Raw genomic sequence first — 17808 nt, forward strand, 5'->3', positions numbered from 1 at the left:
GAACTAAAATGTTTGATTAAGGAGTGCTACCCTAAACACTACAGTAGAAGTAACCCAATCTACACTACATTAGCTTTCTAAGAGCAAAAAACAAACTTTTGGATGACAGATTGTAGACCTATGTTCTCAGACCATATTTAAACTTCCACTGACATGATCCTTCCCTGAATACCTATTATCCATACAGGATGACAGTTTGGATGATTAACTGTTTTTTTTCCCCCTTGCTCCACATTTGTCAGTCACATCCCCAAATGTACTATAGCTAAAATGTAAACTTCATGACGGACCTCTTCTAGCTTGTTCATCACTATATCCCCTGCACCTGGAACAATGAATAGAACACATTTTAGTACTCAATAAATGGTTGAATTAATAAATGAATTTTAAGGCCCCTACAGCTTCTAACATAATGTTTGACATGTAGAAAATGTTTCTTCTTTTTTCACATGACTTCATCTTGCGTTATTATGAGAAACATACACACAAGGTTTTTTTTTTATTATTATATGTTGATTGTATTTCATAGAGGTGGTTTTTTATAAACTTACTAAAATATTTTAATTGCACTAGTAACAGCTTCCAAATCATATCTTATACCTCTTTTGTCTCTGTACCATCAAAGCTGGTCTAAGGAAAACAATCACGCTCACTGATCTGAAGTTATATTCCTGACCACTAACCTCATATGAACCCTTAGTGCTGTTAACACATTTCCCTAATCTATTCACACCACCACTCTCCTAGACAGCTATTCCATATCAACTCCATTCTCACTGACTTTGCTTCCAATCAGATGATGACAGCAGAAACTATCAGAAACTGCCACAAGTTCCTACCATATATCCACCCACCTGCCAGTGTCTGTTCCTATGGCTTCTGTCTTCCTTCCTATTATAATGCATAGTCTCTACTTCAAACCGACCCATTTAAGGGCTAAATTCTATCCCCAATGCCTTCTCAACAGCATTATTCAGAAAACTATGCTCTTTCTCCCTCACATCACCCATTTCTCACCTTTCCTCTGGATAATGCCAAACAGCATGAAAACATACTAAAATATTTCTCATCTAAGAAAACAACTCTTGACCCCATTTTCCCACCAGCTTCCCATTTCTCTGTTCCTTCTTACAAAAAACTTCTTGAAAAGACTGTCTATACTCCCCATCTCTAAACTCTCATCTTTTCCTTTTCTCTTGGACATACCAATCACATTTTCACCACCACTTCTCCACAGAAACTGCTGGTCAAGGTCACTAACGCAGTCTTCACTGCTAAGTACAATGATCAATTCTCAGTCCTCTGATCTTAACTGACTTATCTACAGAACGTGACACACATGAACAGCCCCTCCACTTCTTCTCTTGACTTCCATGATACCTCTTTGGATGGGTCTCCCTTACTGGCTAGTCAACCTCAGTCTTCTTTGTCAGTTCTTCCTTTTCTCTCTTAACTATAAACACTGGAGTGCCCCAGGCAAGCTCTTTCCTTGTCTATCTACGCTCATCTCCTAAATGACTAATTGGTCTTTTGGATTTAAATTCCACCTAACATTGATGATTCACAAATTTTTATTGCCAGATAGAGACCAGCTGAGACCTCTTCCTAGAACTCTAGATTCATATATCTAAATGCCTACTTGACAACACTGGATGGCTAACAATTAGGTACTTCAAGTTCAAAGTCAATTCACTTTCACCCAGCTCCCCCAATCTGTTCTTCCCACAGGCTTACTCATCTCAACAAATGCAACTCCAACCAGAAATATTTAGGCCAAAAATTTCTAATCATCCTTGATTCCTTTCTTTTTCTAACGCCCCGTATGTCCATTTGGTCAGAAGTCTTCTTTACCTTAAAAATAAAAGCAGAACCTATTTCTCATTAATCTGATAGCTACCAATCAGACACAAGTGATAATATCTGACTTGGACTATTTCAACAGCCCCCTAACTGGTTCCTTGATTCAGACTATCTCTTTAGTCTTCTTGACTTGACATCAGGGTGATCCTTTTAAAACTTGTATCTTATCATATCACTCCTCTGCTCAAAACTCTTTCAGTGACTTTCCATCTCACTCAAAGTAGCAGCTAAAGTCTTGCAATGGTCTAAAGGCCCTCTCTTCCATATCCTATCAGTCTCTCCACTTAGTTCCAAAAAGTGGGGACACAAGTATTCTCCTCCTGTTTCTCAAATACAACAGAAATAATCCCCCAAAAGGGCCTCTGCACTTATTTATTCTACCTGACCAGAACATTCTTTCCCCAGATAACTGCATGGTTTGCTCTTTCATTTCCTTCATATCTTTGCCTAAATGTAACTTATAAAAGAGGCATTCCCTTTATAAAATAGAAAAACACCCATTCCACCACCCTTTTCTCATACTCTATCCTATTTTTCGCCTTTGCTCGTCTCACTATTGGGTGTACAATCTATTTATTGTCTGTATCTTTTCAGTGGAATGTAAAGTCCATGTGGAAATGGATTTTTGCCAGTTTATTTCAACATAGTATCCCAGGACCTAGAACAGTACCTGACACGTAAGTGGTATTCAGTAAAATATTTGAATTAATTCCATGCCTTATGTGGGTTACATCTCATTGGCTTTAATTTGTTCCTCTTCTAGGTGTTCCCATCTTTCTTTCTTATTTCTTAAATTCTAATGCCCATCCTGCATTTCATGTTACCAAGGTTAACTGATGGACTGGCCATACATCCTTCTGGTTAATTATTAAAACAAATCCTTCCTGGAATAAAAACAAATAATGATTTACATAAAAATAACTTTTTATATGACTACTCACAAGTACACACATATTAAAACTCCCCTAGAATTTTTGACTTTCATAATGAAAGAATTCCAGAAGTCTTAATGCATATTTATAAAGTAGAATTTCAGTATTTTTTCCAAAGAACTCAAAGGACTTTTTACCAGCATTTATTCCCTTTCAAATCACTCCTGAGAATTCTTTGGAGAGCATGATTCTCCATTTTTTTTTTCCTTTTAAAATGGAAAAAACTGAAACCAAGTCACACAGATGATTAAATAATAGCAGAATATCAATCAACTGAAAGAGAATTAATCTGAAAACACTGATCACTAATCTAGAAGTGTATGTAAGAATACAGAAATATTATATTTCTTTAACTTGATCAAGGAGGAAAAAGAACAGTATGCCTAAGGGCATATTTTGTGAATCTATTTAGGCAGTAAGACTGGAAAATCATGATTGGCAAACTCCACATACCAAATTTAAGTGTTTCTAGTAAAGATAAATCCAAGTTCTGAAGATACTTCACAACAAAGAATGCTTTTTATCTGCTAAATGAAAACTGTTTGAAAAGCAGTTCCTACAGCAGCTGCCAGAATGTTGTTTTTGAACTTTCAAAGCAATGTTCTTTGTGAATGATATTCTTTCAGCTTTTGGAAAGATGTATCTATACAATTTAGGTTTTCCATTCAGGGGCAAGGATACTATGTTGTTACACAACTTACTCTGGTTCCTACTACAATATATTCAATTTAAAATACAGTTTCAAGGAGAAACACAGAACTAAGAATGCTGGAAACTCTACTCATGCTCAAAGAGGCAAATTCAATATTCATCTCACACGCAACTTTGGGACTTATATTTTCAAACCACTGAAACAATCTGAAACAGTCCAGTTCAAATTCAAGTGAAACTAACATTAATCTATAGCATGAAGCCCTTTTGCCCAGATCATTTTAGCTATGAACAAACTTTTTAGAAAATTACTAATTACAGTTGAACCACAAGAATCTGAACTGCACAGGTCCACTTGTATGAAGATTTTTTTCAATAGTAAATATTACAGTACTACAGGATCTGAGGTTGGTTGAATCCACAGGCATGGAGGAACCGTAAATACAGAGGGTTGATTACGTGGGTTTTCAACTACTTGGACAGTCAACACCCCTAACTCCTCCATTGTTCAAGAGCAAACTATATATATTTTTCTAAGTACTACAAATATTGAGTCCTTAAAGTGGGTTCAGAATCAGTAACTTAAAAATAACAAAAACATCTAAATTTTACTGAGCTCTTAATATGTGGAAAGCTCTATGCTAAAAATTTTATATAGACTATCTTATTTAAGCCTCACAATCACCATGAGGTAGTTACTATTATCACTCTCTTTTTAGAAATGAAAAAACAGGTTAATAGCCAATAAAAGGTAGAGCTTAGATCTGGCTGGTCCCTCTTAAACACTGTTAATGCTGTCTCTTAAAAATCATTTTCAGTCCTGATCTTATTACTCCTCTCTGTGACATTTGGTATATTTGATATTTGAAACTCTCACTTGGCTGCTATGATGACACATTCTACTGGCTTTTCAACTACATCTCTAACCATTCCATCATCTCCTTTTTGGATTCATCATTCTTAATCTACCGCTTCATTCATTCAATAAATATTCTGAAAGTCTCTAAATACGTTTTGAGAATTATGACATCCACTGTAGGTACAATCATAAATAATACAAATATGGTCCTTGGTGTCATGAACCTTAAATTTTAGAGAGGGAGACAGATAAACGACTAATCATATAAATATGTATAATTATAACTTCTAATAAATGTTAAGGTACTACTAAATGAGGTAGTATATCAAGGGAACTTGGAGGGACAGGGGAAATATCTTAGAAATAACATTTAACTTTAAAGTGGACCCAGTATGAGTAGGGAATAGCCAGGCAAAATGGAGGTGAAAATGATCCAAAAACCGGGAAGAGTATTTTTAAAAAGTCCCCAAGACTGTAAAGGTTAATAGTAGATAAACCAAAAGAATAGCAGAAAATGAAAATGGGAAGATAAACAAAAATAGCTTGCAGAGGGCCTTGCTGGCCTACATAAAAATGTGAAATCCAAAAAGAAGCTCTGAGTAGGGGAGTAACAAGACACAATGTAAATTTTAGAAAACTTCTCTGGTTGCTGTGGAAGAATAGTTAGAAAGACAGCAAAAGTTGATTCTGGGATACTAGTCATAAGACTGACAGATTAGGGTGGTAGCACTGGAAACAAAGAAAAATGGACAGATTGTGAGATTAATTTTAATTGATATGATTTGTCAATAACATGTAGGAGAGGAGGGAAAGAAAATCTGAAGACTTGAGCAACTGGAGAATTGTATGGTGGTACCTTTCAGACACTTCCAACAAATATTTACTGAGTGCCCAGTATGTAACTGAAAGTTATATAGCATTGCAAGAAACACAAAAATCTTGCCCTTGTGGAACTAACATTCTAGAAGTTGTTTGCCAGGATGAGTCAGAAAAGGAAGATGAAGAGTCCAGGAATAAATAAGTTAAAATTTAGATGCCCATGAAATACTGAAGTAGAAAGGTCAAGCAGACAAAAGGAAATATATGTACATGATATACAAAGGAGACAGTATGACAATATATGAATATAAAGTAAATGAAGTTTTATAAGTTTTTATTTTAACTTGATAAGAAAGGTAATTTATCTTATTTAAACTTTCCCCAATACGTAAAATAATTTTTTTTTTCTTTTGGGATAAGTATACAACTAAAATTACCACACTACAGACTGAACAACGTTAGCAAGTTTTTAGCTTAACGTAAGTAAAATCTAGCTTGCCTCATTTGTAATAAATTTTTATTTTCTTTGTGGTCTTTATTAAACACAATTAGAGACTGTAATTATTGTTCTATTTCTCAACATTCAAAACCAGGTATAAATTAACTACCTAACACTTTAAAAAATTAATAACTCCTTATGCAATTTAATTTATTCTGGGTTTCATCCTGATTCAAATTCTTATAGATGACTGGCGTATTTCTTAGAATACATCATATAAGCTAAGTAATTAGTACCACCAGTTGATCAAGTCAGAAACCTAGGTGTCACCTTTGACTCCTCAGTCTCACATCAAAACTGGAGAAAACTTAAACTTGAAAAAACACACGTACCCCAACATTCACAGCATGCCTATTTATAACAGGGAAGACATGGAAGTGACCTAAATGTCCAGCAACAGATGAATGGGTAAAGAATATGTAGTATGTGTGTGTGTATACACATACAAAATGGAATATTAGTCATAAAAAAGAATGAAAAAATGCCATTTGCAGAAACATGGATAGATCTACAGATTACTAAGTGTAGTTAAGTCAGACAGAGAAAGACAAATATACGACATCACGTATATGTGGAATCTAAAAAAATAATACAAACGAACTTATTTAGAAAGCAGAAATGGACTCACAGACGCAGAATACAAATTTATGGTTACCAAAGGGGAAAGGCGGGCATGAATAAATCTGGAATTGGGGATTAACAGATACACACTATTATACATAAAGCAGATAAACAAATATATACGTATAACTGAATCATTTTTGCTGTACACCTGAAATACTGTAAATCAACTATACTTCAATTTTTAAAGAATCTAAAAAAACAAAAAACTTCTGAAAACCACATAAATAATTTTTGGTTACATGCAGTTCTAATTTCACTGTCACAGACTTGTCCAGAAAAACAATTCTTCCCCATGATATAGTATGGTCTTCTAACTTCACTGTATATCCACCTTGCTCTCCTCCAGTCTCTTCCTCAAGATGCAGCCAGAAAGATGATTTTAAAAACAACAAGATTACGTCATTTATTTGTTTAAAATCTCTGGATATAAAAGTCCCCAATCCTAATCATAATTTATAACACATTTGCAGTATGGTACAGTAGTTAAAGACACAAACTCTGGGTCCAGAATGCATACACTCAGATTCCAGTTCTGCTATATTAATTTTCGGCAAAGCACTCCATGCCTTGTTCTCTCATCTGTGAATAGAAACTGCTGTTAGTTCATGAACTAATAAATCAGAAGTACTTAACAAAAGTACTTCACACACATATCAGTGTTTACTTTTTTGTTTTTGTTACCTGCCCCTACCTGCCCCTAGCCACAACATTTCCCACTCTTCTATGAGCAGAGCAGGGGCAAATAACCACCAAAAAAAAAAAAAAAAAGAAAGAAAAAACAACTATATGTGTGACACATAAGTGTTCTAAGTACTTTTCAGTTCCTCAAATGTCTGTCTTCCTCCCTCTAGAAGAACATAGTTCTCTCTGCCTGGAACTCTCTTCCATCCACTTCTTGGATAGGACTTCTACTCATCCTTTCCATCTCAGCTTAAAGGTCACTTCATCAGGGAGACATTTCCTAAACCCTGTTAAGTGCTCATATAGCATACTGTAAGTCCCTTAAAACTTATTATGCTTAATATTCATATTTTACATTAGATCATTTGTTCCATAAAGATAAGAATCCTGTCTGCCTTATCACTGTTATAGCATTAGTAAAGTGCCTGGAACATAAAACATATTCAATCTACTGACAGAATAAACAAACATACATACTAGTATACTTTTAGTCATGCATATAGAGAAAAAACAAAATGAAAATTAAAATATTAAAGAACAGATATTATAATTGTCTTTAAATATTATATAATCTCCTCATACTGTTTTTACAACCTAAAAAATAGGCACTATGTATGTAACTGGTAAAAGGGTACGTAGTGTCTTAACTGGTTTAAGATGTTTTATATCAAACCACTGAATCAATGATATTATATAAGTCACTGAAATCAGAAGCTAAAATATTTTCATGACAATCCAACAAAATTTAAACTATATTCCTAATTTATACAGCATAATTTATACAACATAAATTATATTTACATGGGACAAACTAAGCTTTTTACTCACATACAGAAAAACTCTTCATTTAAAAGATTGTTACAATCATCAACAATTCCTAACTTTCAAAGTACTAATCACCAATAAATCTAGTTATTTTTACATTTATATACTATAGATATTTCTTAAATTTGGAGATGCCAGTGATTTTAAGAGGTTTCATTAATCAATGACCACATTTTCAGGGGAAAAATTTTTATAAACCACTATCACATTAAACGTAATTATGAACTGTGTAATTTCCTAATTTCAGAAACATTAAACTGGGAGGGAAGAATGTGTCTCATGACCAAAGAAATACTGTTTTAAACCAACAAACTACTTTAGAACCTTTAGAACAGGAAAGTGAAATGGCAGACATAAATTACAATCAGTAAGCCACAAGGGGAAAATATACACAGAAAAAATTCCCAAAGATAATCCTGAGGAAAAAAATTATACTCATCGACTGGCAGACAGATAATCTGATCAAACCTTACTTAGCTCTTCCTAAGGAGCAAAGTTAACATGGATCAAATATATAACTTCAATTCTGTTTTTTTTTTTTTTTTTTAAAGAGGGATGGGACTTTGGTTGCAAGGAATGTGTAGGGGCATTGATTTCTATCCCTAGGGAATTCTAAAATGGTAACAAGAGGGAAGTAGAAGTTACATTGGAAAGATTGTCTCATTAATGAATTATTACAATTATTACCAGGATTAAGGGCTGTCAACTCAATCCACTTGGTTGTACACTAAACAAATGAGTCACTTCCAAGAGAGGGCACCATTCACACTGTAAATATCTTACACTTGTTTTTCATAAAATTTTTCTGTGGAAAAATTGGAGTCAAAATATAAAATGTTACAGTTGCTTTGGAAAATAGTCTGGCAGTTCCTCAAAAGGTTAAACAGAGTTACCACACAACACTGCAATTTCACTCCTAGGTATACATCCAAGAGGAATGAAAATATGTATCTACACAAAAACTTTTACATGAATGTTAAACATACCCATACAGGCTCTGTTATTCATCAATAAAAAGGAATGAAGTACAATCATCCCTCAGTATCATGGGGAATTGGTTCCAGAATCCCTGCAGATATCCAAATCTGAAGATACTCAAGTCCCTTAGATAAAATGGCATAGTTTTTGCATATAACCTACCTGCATTTAAGCATATCTAGATTGCTTACATGTAAATGCTACATAAACAGCTGTAAATACAGTGTCAATGCTGTGTAAAAAGTTGCATGCAGCAAATTCAAGCTTTACTTTCTGGGATTTTTTTCCCCAAATATTTTGAATCCATGGTTGGCTGAAGGCGTGCATGTGGAACCCAGAGACATGGAGGGCCAGCTGTACTGATATATGCTACAATACAGATGAACCTTGAAAACATTATGCTAAATCAAAGAAGCCAGTTCCAAAAGACAATACATTATATGATTCCGCTTATATGAAATGTCCGAAATAGGCAAATCTATAGAAAAAGAAAGTAGATCAGTGGTTACCTAGAGCCAGGGGAAAATGGGAATACCTAGGATGAACAGTGACTCCTAATGGCTACAATGATGAAATGTTCTAAAATTATAGTGGGGTCCTGATTGCATAACTATGTGAACATACTAAAAACCATTGAATTGTATGTTTTGAATTAATGAATTGTATAGTACATGAATTATATCTCAAAAAAGCTGTTTAAAATGTTTCTGGCAGATCAAAATAAAATATCTTGTGGAAGAGGTTCCTTTCCTACTTTGCATAAAGACAGAATATGTGCTGGTGGCAGTCCTGTAAAAACTTTTTCAATTAACAAATTTCAATATGACAAGAAGCTGATTTATTTGATGTATGTTGCTGCATGTTGATCTAACTTGCTATCCATTTGGAGAAAACAAAGTTAGATTCATTCCTCCCATTAAACACAAAAATAATCTCCTCAAGGATTTTAGAGCTATATGTAAAAATAAAAGCACCTGAAGAATATTTGTGAATATTTCTACAGCCTATAGTTGAGAAACCTTCTTAAGCAGATCAGGAAACTAGAAATCATAAAGGAAAATACTGTCAGATTTGATTACATAAAAGCATTATATATCTGTATGGTAAGATGGAAACAAAATAAAAAGAAACAATGGATTGGTAGAAAAATACAATAAACATGAAAAAGGATTAATATCTCTAACATACAAAGTTATTCTATAAACTAGTATATAAGAAAAGACATAGAAGAGATATGCACAAGCAATTATAGAAGAGACAGAAATAATCAATTTGAAACATAAAGATGAACTACCTCACTAGTAGTCAGGGAGGTATGAATTAAAATGAGGTATTTTTCACTTACTAGTCTGGCTGAAATTTAAGACTGATAAAAACTAACACTGGCAAGATGGGGAAGGGGGCACTAGTAGTCAACATCATTTTGGAAAGTGGTATTTATAGGATCTATTACAATTCAAAATTTTATATACTCTTTGACTTCAACAGAAATTCTACTTTTATGACACTATCATAGAAAAACAAAAGCACCAATAAAAGGATATTTATCACAGCACTCTCTGATGTGACCACATAAACAAAAATAGTTAAATATATATATAAACACACACACAAATATACAGCCATGCCTGCTATTTTTAAGTTAAAATGCAAGCATGATCTCATACTTATAAAAAGTAGGAAAAAGCACATGTATTAGTATGCACAGAGAAATAAGTATGGATGATTATACACCAATTGATAGAATGGTTACTTTAGGGGAAAAGTTTGAAAGTAAAAAGGGAAAAAAATTATATGTGAATTTTTTCTTGACCTACTACAGAATTTGTATTAGTTTTGTAATTAAACGTAAATCCAATAAAAACATATTTTTATTAGATTTGAAATATATGTGGCTACCATATGCACATACCTCTCAAGTCTTGTTTTGTTCTGATACACATGAAATTGAGAAAACCCAATAGCTTCTAGATGTACTTTCTAGATGTACTTTCCATTATTCTACTACTGACGAGCCATTTTCTTACTACATCACTCTTCTTTCTGTTTCCATTCAATAGACTACCACCTACTGCACACCTCTTTATCTTTTATTTTATTGTGGTAAGAACACTTAACATGAGATCTACCCTCTTAAAATTTTAAGTGCACAATTCACTATTGTTGACTACACGTACGATGCTGTACAAGAAATCTCTAGAGGTTGTTAATCTTGCTTGACTGAAACTTTATGCCTGTTAATAAGTAATTTGCATTTTCTCCTACCCCTAACTACATACCTCTTTGAACTGGATCAGAAAGAAAAAAAAAGACAAATTGGACTTATAAAAATAAGAACTTCTGTTCATCAAAAGACACTACCAAGAGAGTGAAAAGGCAAGCCACACACTGGATGATATCTGCACTCCATATATCTGAGAAAGGAATTGCATTCAGAACATATATTAACAGCAGGTACTTCACAGAAGAGGATGTCCAAATGTCCAACAAACACATAAAAAGATGCTCAACCTCACTAGTCATCAGGGAAACGCAAATCAATACCAATGAAATACTATTACACACCAAAATGGCTAAAATTAAAAAGAATGACAACACCAAATTTGGGGGAAGATGTGGCACCTGGTAAAGTTATACTCATATAATCAATTTGGAAAACTGTTTGACAGTACTTACTAAAGATAAAAATATGCTTACCCTGTGGCCCAGCAATTCCACTCCCAGGTATATGCCAAAGAGAAATGAGTGCATACTGTTCACCAAAAGAGGGGAGGTGGCAAGGTAAGGATCACAGCATCAACTTGAACTTTGTCTCAGAAGCTGGGAAGGTGTTCTCTAAGCAGCCAGGCACTGGGAGGAACATGAAAGTCATGGAGAAATAAACGAACTGTGTTTGGGAATGATGGCAGTTCCAAACAGCTGAAGCACAAGGATAAGAGGCCTAGTGAGATACAAAGCTAAAGAGGTATGGTGGGTCTTGAAGAGTGCTGAAGAGTCTGTTCTGCCAAGGCATGTGGTCAGGTTTGGATTCAAAAACTGCACTGAGCAGTGTGTGGGATATAGCTAGGGGGCTAGGTAACTAAAGGTGAAGCCAATTACAGTGGGACACAGACAGATGATTATCACTTTGATGCCATTTTACCAATTTTGGAGAATAATTACTTTTCTTATACCCAGTCTGCCATTCTTTTTTGTGTATGTGTGTGGCCATTCTAACATTGATGTGTTGCTTTAACATGTAAGTTGTAACTTCTGATGATTCTCAAGAAATTACTGCATTACCAAAATGGTGAAGGGAAAAGGAAGGTGGACAGATTACAGACAGTCCAGCAAAAAGTTACTTAAATCACCATCCAACCACCAACATCCTTACGTGAGTTTATTCCCATTTTTAAAGTCACTGTTGCAGAACAGGCAAATTCAGCTATCATTCCATAACATTCAATTAAGAAGCTTATGAAACAAGGTACAATCAAAATTGCCCATGAACCCCCAGATGTTATATACTAAAATTTTTATGGGCTTATGTGCACTTCTGGGGAAAGAGCATAAAGGTTTCATTATATTCAAAATGGGACCCATGACTACTATCACCACTACCACCACCACCTCAAAAAGAGTTATGATCCTTTGTTTTTGAGGCCAGCTTCTAAGGTAAGGTACAGAATGGATGTCCATGAAACTAGGAGGTGGCCATTTTTAACCACACAGTTCTAAGTCTCAGTAAATTGTTTCCAGATTTTTGTGGAACAGATTCATTTAGAAATCTTTATAGAGGTTTATCTGAATCCAAATCATACTACTTTCTTAAACATTTCAGATATACTTAAGATCACCTCTAAACTATCTGGAAATTTTTGGTAATGTTTTCTTAAGAACACCATTTACCTGAAAGAGAACTAGCTAACGCTCATAAACGATGATTCTGGACTTCGACTTGGGAAAAAGAAATTATAAATGATATGGATCCTTAATTCTCTGGTGATTTCTATAAAATAGCAACAAGAGGTCAGATAAACCCTAGGGAGTATGTTGTTACTAGAAAAGTTTCCTCTCAATGTTCTAGAATTTCTCTTCATGGACTGAGAAAGTCCAAAACGATCAGCCTTTTAGGCAAAGTGCCAATTCAACAGATGGGCCCTATATTTTCCTAATGGTAGAGGTGGACTGGCAAGTGTGAAGTCATGTGTTCAAGCAAGAGAGTATCCGTTTCATGCATTAGCTAAGAGAATTTCTGACAGGTTTTTAAATCAACAAAAACAAATAACAGATGATAAAGGCAGGTGCAGTATATAGGTTATTTCTATTCTTTCCAATTTCTGACACCTCAAATACATTTAAATTGACGCTTACCCACATCCAGAAAATACATCCCCCCAAATGCAGTAAGTCAACCTAAATAATACTGAGCCCTAACTATATTTGCAAGTATTAGTCACATTTTATACATATATTCTGGGATATCTAGGATATAGATGTGTTGACTAAGTCCACAGATGAAGAACCAGCTTTTAAAAGGAAGGTTTAAAAATGCCCAATGACAGGCTAAATAAGAAATTAGAAGACAGCTTGATCTCACTCTCACTCTGTAAGTTTTTGAAGCTATAAGTTGTTATGTTAATGAGTAAAGAGTTTCATGTCTTTTGATACCTCATTCATTATTTTATAAACTTGAATTTGTTTATTTTACCTTATGTGGCCCTCCCAAATGGCTATCTAGGAAGGTAATGACATTTCTGGTCAGAGTAAACAAGTAGAAATAGGCACTCTAGTTCCTAGTTTCATATGAAATGAATGTTCTGATCTCTGCAACACAACCAAAGAGCTATTTAACAGATAAAAAAAAATAGCAATTTGTTTCTCAACCATTTTATTTTTGTTTCTATGCCTTGACTAGTTAGTACTTGTTAGGTTTTCTTAGTCAGGAAAGTATTAATTCCTAAAATTATCAAAAGATTCTTTCAACCTTGGCATTTTTATTAAGTATCAAGAAATGCTACACAACTCAGTCCAAGAACTTCATCTCTTCTCTATCTACATTTACTATCCAGGTAATCTCTTCAAGTCCCATGGCCCTAAATAGCATCTCTACACTGATCAACTCCCAAATTTATATCTGCCTCAACCTCGAGATTTACACATCCACTGCCGACTCAGTATCTCAAGCTGAAACATTTAATAGAAAACTCAAAGTCAGTATATCCAAACCAAATTCTTAATTTCTGCATTCCTGCAACCTGCTTCTCCCAGTGTTCCTCATCTCAGTAAATGGCATCCAACTGTTAATGCGATCATGGAGTAATTCTTGACTTACTCATACCCCACACCCAATCTAGGTTATCATTCCTACTACCTTCAAAATATATTCCAAATTCATCTCCCTGATAACACTTGAGGTTCTCTTGTCTCAAATACCACAACTGCCTCCTAACTGGTCACTCTGGTTGCATCACTCTTGCTTTTCAAAGTGTTAGATCAAGTCACCACCCTGCTCCAAACTTTCTAATAGGTTCCTATCACATTGAAAATAAAACCTAGATGCTCAGTCAAATCTTGTTAAGTCTTATCTAGGCCCTGGCTACCTCTTCTTCCTATTTTCTATTATTCTTCCCCAGCTTGTTTACTCTGTTCTAGCTCTTTCCTATTTCTTAAACAAAAAACACACTACTGCCTCAGCACTTATGCTCATGCCCCAGAGAGAAGGATGGAGTCCTTCATATCATTCAGACCTCTGCTCAAATTTACTGCCTCAAATGACTTCCCTAACCACCTAATATCCCCTTATCTTGTTTACACTTTCTTTACAACACTTATCATTGAACTGCTATGACATCATACACATCTATATAATATCTACCTTACCACTCACTAGAAAAGTGAGCACCCTGAAGGCAGTGATTTTTGACTAGTATTATTCCCTACTGTATCCCCTGGGTACAGAACTTGGCATAAAGTAAGTCCTCCCTTGGTATCTGCAACAGATTGGTTTCAGAGACCCCTCACAGACACCTAAACTCAAGCGATGCTCTAGTCCCTTATATAAAATGACATAGTATTTGCATATAACCTAACACATCCTCCTGTATACTTTAAATCATCTCCAGATTACTTAATACATAATGCAATGTAAATGCTGTATAAACAGTTGTAAATACCACAATATAAACACTATATGAATAGCTAGTGGTGTGAGGCAAATTTACATTTTTTGGAACTTTCTGGAAATTTTCCCCCCAAATGTTTTCAATCTCTGGTTGGTTGAATCTGCAGGTGCAGAACCCATGGATATGGAGGGTCAACTGTATATAATCAATATTTGTTAAATTGAAGAATGAATATTCCTTCTGTTGGAAAGCACAGGAGGCAGAATGCTGGTTTTTATTTAACTCTGAACAGAGGACTTAACCACTGATATCCCAAAGGACTAACTGTCCAATGGACTGCCTGGATAAAACATAGGCATACAACAAAGATTCCTCAAGAGTTAGAGATTTTTGGTCCTAGAACTGATTTGCTCTGGCATAAAAGAATCATATGCCAAGACATTTCTTCAGAAATCTCTACTATACCTTAAAAACAAGTTTTGCTTGAACCACATGTAATATGGTGGTAGCAGTATGTTACAGCAATTCTGAAAGATCTTATCCTAGAAAAGGAAAAGGAAAATGCCCAAGGACCTTATTTTGTTCATTACTGTATCCTAGTGCCTGGCACATAATAATCACTCAGTGAATACAAGTTAGTCTTTTTTCTCAATCAAATGAGGTGGTTTAATAAGAGATGGGTTCTGCTTTAGAAGAATACGCTGGGCTCCTAAGATATCAAAAGAAATAAATACTAATCAGCTTTAAAATGAAAACTGTCATAACTAAACCCAATTCCTTTCAAAGACTTAAGGTTCTCCACCTCAAAAAAATTCACATAGTAAGATACATTCCTGTTTAATTCAGAGGCCAATCCTTGATTTGGTAAGAAGGGAAAATGACGCTTAACACAATAGCTGAGCCTGGAGTTAATGGGAAAATACAAAAGTGTAATTCACATATGAGGAAAATAAGATAAAACTAAGAATTAGAAAAAATGTGTATACATGTAAAGAAGTTGTTCATACACACTTTCAAAAATGTATTTTACACATTCTTACCTCCTATAGGAAATACATATAAGGAGGTCATGTGCTTTGCTAAAAAAATTTTCTCTCTTCAGGAAATGAAGAAAAATTAATAATAATAATAGCAAGTATGTATTGTGCACTTGTTACATAACATACTTCATGCTGAGCACTTACACATATTATCTCATACAATCCTCCAACAATCCTTTGCTTTAAGTATTATCATTTTACAGTCAAAGAAACCAAAAACCGTAAGTATTTTGCTAAAGATAACACAGTCAGTAAACAGCGAAACTGAAATCTAAGCCTACTCAATCTGATTTTAAAGTTCATGATTTTAATCACTATTTGAGATTTTCAACAAATTGAGGAGAAATATACCAATGTAGAGGCTGGGAGATTTATTTATTAAGAAAAGAAATTATACATTTTTTTGTTTGGCTGGATATCTAGCATAGTCAAGTCCTGATTAGCTAAAGTGCTGAAAGAGTGAGATGTATCCTGGTAAAAATGTTCTCAGTAACTAAAACATAATCAGTTATTTTCTTGATTTTAATCTGTTAGAAATTAACTGTAACAATATACTATTTTGTCTAAGTAGAGTGTACTGAACATAGTTCCATCTTTACTTTTTCATGATCTCTAAGTACAAAGGTCAACCTTATATAGCACTGAAGACCCAGGAAATCATAGAAGAATGGGTGGAAAAGTATTATTTTGACTCAAATTACAGTCCCCTGAATTAATTCCACTGTATCATATTCACTTTCATACCTTTGCAGACGACCTTCCTCTATCTAGAATGCTCTCTCTATGCATTAAAGAATAACTCATATTTATCCTTTAAAGCCTGGTTCTTCTCATGTCAGAAGCCATCCCTAACCTGGTCTTTCCCCCCAGATATTCAATAACTTTCTCTCCTCTGCCTGGGAGAATTGTATTGCATTATATATTATAATATGTTTGTTAACATGATGTTCCCCTTACTAGATTCACAACTCTCTTTCGGCAAAAAAAAAAAAAAAAAAAAAAAAAAAAATCAAGTAATTTTTTTTCTCCAACACCTAAGCACAGAAGTGGGAATGGAGTAAGCCCTGAAAAAATATTAGTTGAATAATGAACGTAGTCTTTCTTTTTCAGTTGATTTGGAGGGGAGTAATTAGGTTTATTTGTTTAACTTTAGAGGAGGTCCTGGGGGTTGAACCCAGGACCTTGTGCATGCTAAGCACACACTCCACCACTTAAGCTATACTCTCCCCCTGAATAATGAATGAATTTAACGAACAGAAGAAATACTTGTTAAACCAAATTAAACTCTGATCTTGTGCTACATTTATCTGAGGGTTTTTTCCATTAAATACACACGCACAAATAAAATTTACTTAAAGCTCTAACTCACTGCAGTTTTAAAGTGATCACTCTTTTTTCTTTGATATGCTTCTGTATCTAAACTTCAACTTCCTAACCTGTGTTATTATTTAGTTATCAATCATATACATGGAATCTCTACTTATCTGGGATTCTTATCCTCCAATCTTTGTATCCTCAAATATATATACTATATATAACCCTGTTCACTCAGTACATGATTAATTCACTCCCTCATTTTCTCAAATGTCAGAATTAGCAGTTTCTTCTTTAAAAGACAATCTTTTAAATGCTCTCCATTCAGCCCTGTTAGGTGTCTTACGTCAGTAAGTATTTAAACTCTAGAGCTTTCATTTTCAACAGTGCTGAATTTAAGAAACCTTATTAAAAGGAATGTCTCTTCCACATTCTCAATGTCCTGTACACCAAGAAGCCATGATATAGCTTCTTTATAATCCAACACACTGTCCACCCGTGGTCTTAGGACAAATAAAAGTGAGTGAGAAGACTGATTTAATATTAAGTGTGGGAAAAATAAAATGTAAAACAAGACAATTAAGTCAAAGATTCATATTTATCTATGGGAATATAAGACATA

General features: G+C 34.4%; 1 protein-coding gene across 4 annotated transcripts in view; it reads right to left on the minus strand.

The window, feature by feature from the left end:
• The window catches only part of ASH1L (ASH1 like histone lysine methyltransferase), a 152448-nt gene that overhangs the window by 128667 nt on the left and 5973 nt on the right, over positions 1-17808 (minus strand). Inside the window, exon 1 of one of the 4 annotated variants that reach the window (XM_031436127.2) lies at positions 11426-12509. The exons of the other annotated variants lie outside the window; for them this stretch is intronic. The gene's annotated coding sequence lies outside the window, so the exon portion shown is untranslated. Of the gene's footprint in view, positions 1-11425; positions 12510-17808 lie in introns of those variants that run through there. 4 annotated transcript variants of the gene reach the window in all.

This window comes from Camelus dromedarius, chromosome 23 (genome assembly GCF_036321535.1).
Source record: "Camelus dromedarius isolate mCamDro1 chromosome 23, mCamDro1.pat, whole genome shotgun sequence".
In the NCBI taxonomy this organism is placed as follows: Eukaryota; Metazoa; Chordata; class Mammalia; order Artiodactyla; family Camelidae; genus Camelus; species Camelus dromedarius.